Source organism: Aulostomus chinensis, chromosome 17 (genome assembly GCF_037954235.1).
Source record: "Aulostomus chinensis isolate RoL2024-O1b breed Wild chromosome 17, RoL_Achi_v1.0, whole genome shotgun sequence".
Lineage (NCBI taxonomy): Eukaryota > Metazoa > Chordata > Actinopteri > Syngnathiformes > Aulostomidae > Aulostomus > Aulostomus chinensis.
Window position 1 is genome coordinate 21,495,106 of NC_141336.1, and position 10,681 is coordinate 21,505,786.

The window sequence follows — 10,681 nt, forward strand, 5'->3', positions numbered from 1 at the left end:
ACTGAAGCCTTCAGATAGAAGTGTAATACATCAGCGCAAACAGCAAAACACAAAACTTTCTCTGACAATATCAAGTGGTTGTTTGCTCTTTCTGAAGGTTATAAAAGCACAATAATCTTCTCCTACTGTATCGTTCAGCTGCTTTGAAAACTACCAGAGTTGTGCCATCCTGAGAAAACAAGTTAAAGGTGAATCTTCACACATTCGAACAGTGTGTGGTCTTGTTGACTAGCTGAGGTCGCCAACTGACTGATGGAGGAAGCACACTTGAGATTATTTGCCCTTTTAGTGACAGGATGGATGATGTTGGCGTCAATCAAACATCACAAATCAGTGTGTACGTCACAAACGAACTGGTGCAGGCACAAGATGTCTGTCCTCAATATGTCTGAAAAGATACGTGTGTGTGTGTGTGTGTGTGTGTGTGTGTGTGTGTGTATATATATATATATATATATATATATATATATATATATACACACACACACACACACATCTATGCGTATATATGTTTATATATACGCATATATATGTTTATATGTATGTATATACACGCATATATATGTGTGTGTATATATACATATATATGTACTTTTCTGTCTGTTATTTTACTATCAGTTTATCTGTGAATAAATTCTAACATTTAAGCCTTTTAGGCCAAAGAAACCCTTAAAATCACAGGGCAGTTTTGTGAATTTTTGATGTCAAAGTAAAAGACAGAATTCTCTTTATCCATTATAACCTGTTTTTGTAAGACCGTGTAGCAAACACAAATGTGCAAGACCCCCCCCAAAAAAAAGCTCAAATTTGTGGCTTCTGTGTGCAGTGCCTTGTATTCTCCCTGCTGTTCATTAACTATTTTAAAAGAAATCAGTTAGTAAAAACAAAAAAACGACATAAACATCTGATCGGTCCTTGAAAGGCCGACTCTTCCACCGTGTCAGGTGTTCGCTGTATATCATAATCTATCAAACACATGAACGAAAACACATATTCTCTGATTCCATATTCGTCCACCAAGCCTGGCAATCCATCTTTTCACAGGATGAAACATTTTGCCTGGTGGAATTGTAGGTCAGGGCTCGGTGAGTGCTGCCGTCCTCTGTAATGTTTGGAGTGTTTCAGCATAGCTGTTCTCTTTTGTAACAACAATTAAAACGCACGCGCGCGCACACACACACACACACACACACACACAGCAGTAGCAGCAGCAGCAGCAGCAGCAGCAGCAGAAGATCAGTTCAGATGACCAAATGCATGGCAGGACAAAGCAGACGGTGTACTTGGATGGGTGCTTGGGTCCAAACGTACCTGGTCGGTCCTCTTCTGTGCTGCATTAATTGTGGCAGCAGCGAGGGCAGGTAAACAAAGCTGTTAGAGGGTTCGGCTGTGACTCAGCCGCAGCTCAGCCGAGCTTTGTCCCCCACAGCAGCTCGTGTGGCTAAATGTCTCTGCCAATCTCTCTCCCTCTCTGTCTGTCTAGTTGCACTTGGCAGCCAATTGTTGTGAGAAGATGAAATCTTTTTGATGACATGTCCTGAAATGATCCCTTCCATTTTTTTTTTTTATTTTTTAATCGAAGCAATTTGAATGTTTTATGTAACAAAATTAAGGACACTTAACTGGAAAACACACTTGTGTGTACCATCAGGGATCATTGAAGTAAAAGACACGGGCTGATGTTTTTAATATTTAGGGTATTTGTATAATATTGACATTTTTTTCGAACATAAATAGAAGAGTGTGCTGTTTTTCTTCCAGCCATTTATTGATTTAAATTCATGATTTAATATGAAATGTAGTCAACCTTTTTTTTTGTTGGGGGGGGGGGGTGGCCATTGTTGTGGCCTTTTGTCAGTATTTCTTCCTGCTCTGTTTTTGTTTCCCAATTGTTCTGCGGGGAAGTTTTGATGCTACTGAAATAATAATAATAATAATAATAAAAAAAAAAAAGTGAGAGCAGACGCTCTAGCCTATACCACCCTATTAGCTGTGCTAACAGAAATAATACAGCTCAAACGTGTGCTCTCACACTTGAAACACATGCAAATATCTGTAATCTGTATCAAGTGTTAGCTGATGTCCATTTACGCCAGAAACTCACTTTCATGTTTTCGTTGGAGCAGTGAAGAGATGCATCTTCTAAGCAGAAGTCTCAAAGCTCTTTGAGTGTCGCATTTTGGAGACGGAAACTTTTAAAACGGCCCCACAACTCGACGATGGAAATGTGAGCAGAAGCTGCATATTTTTACCTGTTTGTTACCACTTTGGGCTGCTTTTACCCAGTAGGCCACCTGATAGCCTACCATTATTTTTGATTAACCCATGAAAACACATCACAAAACTGCTTTAAATTCTGAATGTATTGATCCCGGCAGATACGAGCACATAGCTGGTGCTACAATTTAGGATAATAAGTCAAACCCTTTTTTTTTTTTCCTGAATAGTGTAGAAGAGATTTAAAAAAAATAATGTTGGTTTCTTTCCAGAAACTGAATGCTGCTTTAAATTTGAGGAACACAAGTAGAAAGCAGAATTAATTTGTATGAATGAGAAAAAATACAGGCTGAGTAGACGAGCGTGAGGAATAAAAACATCTTTGTGTACATACCGGAGCAAAAAATGCATTTAGCTGCTAAATAAAATGTAAATTTTGCCAAATACAATGTTTGAAGCAAGAATCTTTTATTGTGAGAAATTAGATCTGCTTTTGTAGAATAGATGAATATATTTGGAAGTCCATTAATTCTGTTTGAATAACCTGTTTTAAATAAAAACAATGTTTCGTACCAGCATTATTTCGAAATAGTACATTTTCTTCAATGCCAGTCGTGTAATTTCCTTGCTTGGAGATCATGGTATAATTTTTTCTTCTTACTTTTCATTTTGAAAAACTCATTTATTATGGATGGATTTTTTTTTTTAAATCACATTTTACCTGGTAACCAAGAGAAGATAAAGCAACACAAAGATGGGGAACATAGTTTTATTTGTCAGATTTGGATTCTATTCACAGAGCAGAATAAAACCATCAGCGTCTCCAGTGATTGAGCTGCTTGAGGCCACTTAGCTGTTCCCTCAGCAGCAGAGTTTAACTCCAGCACTCATTCAGACAGTTTACAAAGTAGATGCTCCTTTAATTTCAATGATGTTGCCAGTGCAAGTAAAAAAAACAACAACTTTGATTTGAACATTTCCAGCTGGTACATGGATAGTTTACTCTCTTCTTCTTCTTCTTCTTCTTCTTCTTCTTCTTCTTCTTCTTCTATTGTGAAGAAATGAATCTTTCTGTGGTGGCCATCTGAGGAACTACAGCAGAAAAAACCCCCACAAAGTAAAGTTCGGTTCCTCAGTGTTCACGTGTCTGCTAACAGCAACAGTGGACTGAATTGAACGATGTATCTGCTGTGCATGGATTGAGTTTGTAGCAGTTTTTGTAATTGACTGAGGCTTCATTTTTATTATGGTTATAAAAAAAAAAAGACAACGATAAATTAACATTTTTGAATAATTAATAGTATAATTCCAGATTTTTTTTTTCTTAAAACATGGAATTGACTTGTTGGTGTGATTTTACATTCAATATCTATTATTGTCATTGCTATCTGTGGCCTCTAATTTGCATATTTATTTCTTTTCATTACACAGTTTGGAATCCCTCATCTAGTTGTCCCCTCTCCTCTCCTGCCTGTGCCGGCTTAGTCCCTAATCACAGCAGATCATTTATAAGACTGAGTCCATCTTTAGTCTCAGAATAAATCTGTGTACTGCAGTGAACTGAAGTGACGTTGGTAATTATTACTTCGAATCAAGCTCATTTTCCAACTTCCATTGTCATGTTTCTTACCTCCTTTTGTGATTAAAAAAACTGTAATATCTTAATTATGCTCACTGTTCGTGGAAAAGAAGCCATTTGTGCAGACTATGATGTTCCACAAAGAGTAAAAGGTGTTGAACTTTTGCGCGGTGTTCAGAAACCCTTCTTCAAGAACATGCATGAAGGGTTATTTTCCCTTCATAATAATCCCTTAAACACAACCTTATATTTTCTACTTAAGCCTTAACCAAAGGCTTAAGTAGGTTACAGGTGAATGTCTGATAAAAGAAGAATATTTGTGCCATCCTGGTAGTTTAATATCCAATGTATGCATTTCAATTTGACATTAACGTCTGTATTCAAGTAAATAAGTTATATACTCTGTCTTTATCGCTGTGTAAAATTTACATTTGAATATAGTCTGAGCTGTTCTTGTGTAATTATTTTTTGTTTTGTTGAAACTACTCATCCTACAATCCCCATAATTCCCCTGTTCTTCTTTAAACCTGAGCAGTAGAGGAATAGTCTCTGAAAGTGTCCTTTTTCTAGGTTTCCTGCAGCATGTAAATGTCTTTGTCTGAGCTCCTGCGTGTGTCGCTGCTGTACAGTAATCACAAGTCGGAGTCGGAGGCTAATGGCTCTCTTGTTTGTTGGTTTTGTCTTGTCCTGTTTCAGTGGTTCTTGTTCTCTGGAAGGACGTCAGCTCTCTGTGCCTGGCCATCCCTGAGGACGCTTGATGCCATCTTGTCTGACTGATCATTACACTACCTGCTCTCCTCCACAATACTGCCCTCTCGCTGCTCCACCACTTGAAATGCTTGGCTGGCCTCTTCTCTGAAACCATCATGAAATTGTGTGCAAAAATGATGCAGACTGTTCCAGCCAGGCGTGCAGGAGCCGGAAAAAGATTCCTTCACTTGCACCGCTGCTGCTCACTCGAGGGGAAAAATACACAAAACGTTCTTTAGTGCTCTCATTTTACTCCAGTTTAAGTTTTACAATTTGTAAAAGGAAAAAAAACACACCCAGACACTCTCTATCAGCAAAGTTTTATTTATTTTTGCTGTATAAATGGCCTTCGAAAGCTTTTTGCTGATCACACTTGAGCATAATTAAAGGAAGGGGGGATGAGTTCCATTTGGCTGGTTTGTTTCCGTGGTCCTGCTATTGTTCACGGTGGCTCGGTGTCACGCTGCCGTGACTTAGTGGGAGAGCCGTCATTAGTGTCATTAGTAACCTGCTTGTCCTGCTGAGAGAAGTCAAAATGTCTGCTGTGAAGAAGAGCTGCACTAAATGTGCAGCACGGAACTGAAGTTAAAACTGTGAGTGTAGGGGAGAGCAGATATTAACCACTTAGACATAAAAAAAAATTATAAAAATGGAAATCCTAAGCGTCATGACCCATACTCACCTGTCCATCAAGTCTAGTCAGATTCCCTACTGACGGACACGCTGACATCAGCTCCTGCAGGATGACGGACACGACCAAACTACACCGCAACTGCCGTTCATCAAAATACTGATGGGGTGAACTTGAGTGTCTGCTGACTGTTCAAAAACTCTTCACTTGCACTTACAGACATAAACAATCAAGTCATAACAACTCTGTATGTCTGCATGAATTTTGATGGTCTTTTTGTTATCATCTTTACTAAAGGAGGATTTTTTTTTATACTTTATTTCATATAAAAATGCAGTATTAAGAATTAGGTTGAAATATGATATGATAATAGGAATATACTGAGAACAGACATTTCAAGAAAACATGAAACTAGTGTTACGTAATATGGCTGCATCTGGAGAAATGCTGAGTGACGGAATTGCTGAAATTGTACTTAATCAGATTTAGTAACAAGGAAATTCGTTCTTTTTAGTGTATAAACACAATGTGATATTACTTAACTTTGCCTTAACTACTTTAACTATGCACTGTTTTTTTCCCTCATCAAATCTTCCGTTGACACAAATTAGAAGGTCGATGATTCCACCGATTGGTACTTTGGTCTTTTGCTGTTTGAATTGTTTTTCAGGGTTTTACTGTTTTTTTTAATCTGTAAAGAATTCTCTTTATCTCGCCTGCTTTCAATAAAGTTGAGATGTTTCTTTGAAGACACAATCAGCCTAAGAGGGACGAGTGTGACAGCTCAAGATCTGGAGTTTCCACTCGAGAGCATGCATGGACGCCCCAGTGTTACTGGTCGCATGGGTTCCTGCATGCGTGTGTGTCCCTTTAAGGCTGGAACAGCTGGTCTCAGTGGTAAGACAGAGTTCTAAACCAGCCAAGTCCAGGTCTAGTTTCTCTGCAGGTGGTCTGTGCTGCACCACACCAAAAGAAGCACTGTCCTGTTTGGGGATTCCACTAAACTGCAGCTCCCCATCAGGGGCCTGTCAGAGAAGTCCACGTCATCAGGAAACATTGGAAAGAGCGGCAGGAGCCGACAGACACCACAAGTTCTCAGCGGAGCGAAGGCCCGAGATCTTGATGAGCTCTGTGGTGGTGTGAAGGACTGGATGGCTTTCCTAGACGACACTGTAGCAAAGTCTGTTTGAGATCTGATGCAGTTTGATACTCATACAGACAAATAAGCTGCCAAAACCAGATGTGATGTCATCACCTTCGTGGGGGTGAGACAACATCAGCCTCAGGAGGGCTTCTTGCCTCGGCGGTGAAGGAAGACTGAAACCACCATAAACCAGCACAACTCTTCAGCCCGGACTTGTAGATGACACAAAATGATCCAAATGATCACGATCCAGGAGAACCACATGGCACCCTTTCGGTAGACGACTGTTCACCGTCCAGGTCACTCTGTTCCCATCCTGTTAGTAAAAGGAACACTTGTGGCCGATACTGGACTTTAGAGGAAATAAATGTACCTCTGAGGGAACGTTCTTCTAGAGTGTATCTGTCACCGTTCTTGTCTCTGCTCATTTCAGATGTTGTGTCATGATGACAGCATGTGACAGTGTTGATGAGTCTCCAGTCACTCTCATCCAGTGGATGGTAGTTTATGAAGAGGTCCAACACAGCAGCTATGAGCTTGACATCTGACGACAGAAGGTGGCCTTCCTCTGCCAGTGGGCTGCTGTTTTCAACGGTGACCTCGCCACAAGAACAACATCGCTAGCTCGCTCGCTAGCTAGCTCGCTCGCTAGCTCGCTCGCTAGCTAGCAGCACACTGATATTGGTGGTTTTATGATATTTGCTGCTGAACAGGAGAATTCTTGCATCTTCGCCCACCGGTGATAGAAAAAGTTTCCCCTCCACTTTTATTTTGCAGGGCACCGTTGCTGCATCCCAGACTCAGCGCAGCACAGACTGTATGACTGTCTCTCAGAAATACAAGTTAACCAGAGTGGGTTTTTTTCCTGACATCATTCAGATGTTGCATTTGGAAGCCGGCTGGCTGATTAGTAGAATTATTAAAGCCGTGACACCTTTGGACAACAGGTGTATTAGTGGAGACGTGTCCAGGAGCACCCATAGGTGTACTGTAACAAGAGTTGTCAGAAAAATTAGTTATGTGACTTTGAAAGGAATCAATAGCTCACAAAATTAGAAGTTAAGTAAATGTAAATATAATAATAAAATGTATTGCTAATTAGCAGTTTAAATTGGTAAATTAAGTTTCAGTCATATCTGAAGTTCGATTAATTGTAATTTCTGAGCAAATATAACAGCAAATGTTTACTGAGATGCCGGAACGACCAAATTAATTTGATAATAAATACCACAACAAAAACAGTACACACAAATACATTATAGGATGATGATGCAATACAAACAAGAATGGAAAAAGCCAAATAAATAAATTCACAGAATAAATTCAATCCGAAATTTTAATTCAAGGTGTTTGAAAAAGACTACATTTATTCAGACTCCTTCAACAACTCATCATAAAATATTATTACCACTATTCCCTTTCTATACAAAAGATTTGTGAGTATAAGCGACTACACAATACAACAGCAATCATGTATTCACGTTCAAAAAAATATCGAAAAACTAACATGCAATAATTTTGTTTCAGAGAGAAACAGAAATAGACCCGGTGAAAAATGCTTGGAAGGAATATAGAAGTATAAATTCTAGTACAAAGTGCCAGTGGAAGTTTGACCACATCAGTGGATTTTAAATGAGATAAAGGAATAAAGAGGTCAGAGGAGGTTGAGTGGAGAGGCCGGTAATATAATGTGGTGAGACACGAGTGAGGAGAGACTGTGAGTCAGGCGAGGTAATCGAGCAGACTCCCACAGAAGCAGAAATCCTCAGAGACAGAAATAAGAAAGTGTAGCAGTCGCCACATTTCTTTCTGCGCTTAATATGAAAGTAGGAGAGCCTTGCAGCACTCACAGTAGCTTTCTCTGTTTCTCTGGCCTTGTCATGCTTGGGAGGAGCAATCATCAACTTGGTAGTTCTTGTTCTTACCATCTTTGCTGTTACCCCCTGTTGCTCCTGTTTAGCCCCTCATAGCCCCTTGTTGCCCCCTGTAGCCTCTATGTAGTCCCTCATAGCCCCCTTTTAGCCCCCTGTAGCCCTTTGTAGCACCCCAGCCTCTCTGCAGCTCTCTGAAGCCCCTTGTAGCCCCCCATAGCTCCTTGCAGCCCCTTGTATCCCCTCTGCAGCCCCTTGCAGCACCACAGCCTCTCTGCAACCCCCTGTAGCCTCTGCATCCCCCTGTAGCCTCTCTGCAGTCCTCTGTAGCCCCTTGCAACCCCCTGTAGCCTCTCTGCATCGCCATGTAGCCTCTCTGCATCGCCATGTAGCCTCTCTGCACTCCTCTGTAGCTCCTTGCAGCCCCCCATAGCCCCTCTATGGCCCCTGTAGCCCCTCTGTAGCCCCCGTAGCCCCTCTGTAGCCCTATTAACAGTTGGATGATCAGACTGAGTAATAAATACACATAAATAATTAGCGGCTATTTCCTTTAGTGTCATTTGATTTGATCTCTGTCACAGTGCAAAACTGAGACTTGCCAAGTATTTATGTCTTATTTCCAGTCAAATTTTGTGTTGCGCTTAAAGGGACACTGAAACCCAAAAGTATAATTTGCTTTTCAAGTGTTCGCATGAGAGGTCTGGAACCACTGACCGTGAACGTGCTCCTTCATGGTCCCGCTGATCTGGTGTTCTAGTTTTTAACTTCAATTAAAGCATTTGTGGATTACTGAGCATACGGCTGGTTAAGAAGACAGCACATGGCTGTTCATTCGAGAGCTTCTCATTCGTCATTGGGCTCCATTAGCTTCAAGCTAATAATTTGTGACTGGCTTTTTTCTTTGTTTTTTTTTTTATTTCTTGAGTCACCGAGAAGTCATACAGGGAAGAGAACTTAACATGACCTAAGGTGAGACACTTAAAGACAAATAAAACTCTTTTTTGGGTGAAATGTGAGTTTAAGACAACCTTGGTTTTACTAATTATAAGCCAAACTTCCTAAATAGGGTGTTTATTTTGGGGGGAGCACCCCCCCCCCCCAAATAAAACCATCTTCTCTTAAAAATCCCTTCATCTCACTGAAGTGATAGCAGTTAAACTCGTCTGTCTTATATTAAGTGTACTCGAATCTTGAACCATTGGCTTTGCCAGACTTGAGATCGAACGAATCCAACAAACAATGAAATGCTATTATTGATTTTAAACAGTGAAGAAATATCAGAGAAGCGCTTAATGTCACCCGGCGATCCATCGTCTCGTCTCTGATGGTCACTGATAAAAACACACACATCGCGTTGCATCAACTTTCAACATAAGAAGGCGACTTGATTCGCTTTGACCAGCTGGTCACTGCCAGACTGGAAGCCCCTCCCCCACATTTGCAGTGCATGTTGGTCCTCTGGAGAAGCTGAGGCGGTCCGTTGAGTATCAGGCATAAACACTCATAGCAGGAAACCCGATTGTCGGCGATGCCACTTCATCCACAACACCTGATCACAAACAACTGTGGCGTTAGAACAAAAGAGTTCAAAGAGTGAGGAAAAGAAGACGAAGAGGAACAACACCTTGAGCTAATTTGTTGTGGCGCTTAACCGTCCAGGTTTTATTAGAAAAACCCACAGATGTCAGATTTGTCTCTGAATATTGATTATCATGCATTGTTTGCTTAGGGTTGGCGTATGTTTATGTGTTGCTGGAGCTCCACAGACTAATTCAATAACTCCAAAGAAGAACAATTATATATCTGATCATGTGCATGAATGGACGGATGCACAGGTTTATACATCACATTGATTTTTCTTTCTTCACTCAGTTACACTTAGTTGCACAAATCTCTTTTTAAAACCAGCCAGGCTGTCCTTGGAATGTGGGACGGTGCTCTTAGCATTTTGCCTGGTTCAATAAAGGTACAATTTTAAAAGAAACCACGAATTTGAAAATAGAAATCGTTCTACGTACATCAGATGCGGATGCACAGTATTGGATATTTTTGCCGATATCTGATATGCTGATGCTTCATAACTGATTCGGCATTTGATTTAGTCGTCATTCACCAACGTTGATGGCTTTGGTACAGGAATAAGTTCATATGATATTCACATTTTGTGTAAAGCTCATCTAAACTTTGTGAAGGGGGAAAGATGATCTTCAGTTTCCAAATACATATCTGATGTTTCTCATCAGTGATGACGAGCAAAGATCAGCAGACTTGAACCAAACATGGCCGCCATCAGCCACTCATGTTATGTATTTAAAAATGGCCAAAGTCGGCTGATATGAACGTGCATCCTTGACGTCGGCACAGAAATGCCACAGAAATCACAAACAAAAGCATTTGAACGTCTCCCAAAAGCAAAAATGGCTCCAGAAATGCTTCCTTACTGTTGTTGGTCTGTTCTGAGTTCTCTAACTTGAATCTTATTAAGAGCA

General features: G+C 40.5%; 1 protein-coding gene across 2 annotated transcripts in view; it reads left to right on the forward strand.

The window, feature by feature from the left end:
- The window catches only part of kiz (kizuna centrosomal protein), a 60,656-nt gene extending 55,702 nt beyond the window's left edge, over positions 1-4,954 (forward strand). For both annotated transcript variants that reach the window (XM_086182576.1, XM_086182575.1), the window contains one exon: positions 4,493-4,954. The gene's annotated coding sequence lies outside the window, so the exon portion shown is untranslated. The remainder of the gene's footprint in view (positions 1-4,492) is intronic.
- The last annotated feature ends 5,727 nt before the right edge of the window (positions 4,955-10,681 follow it).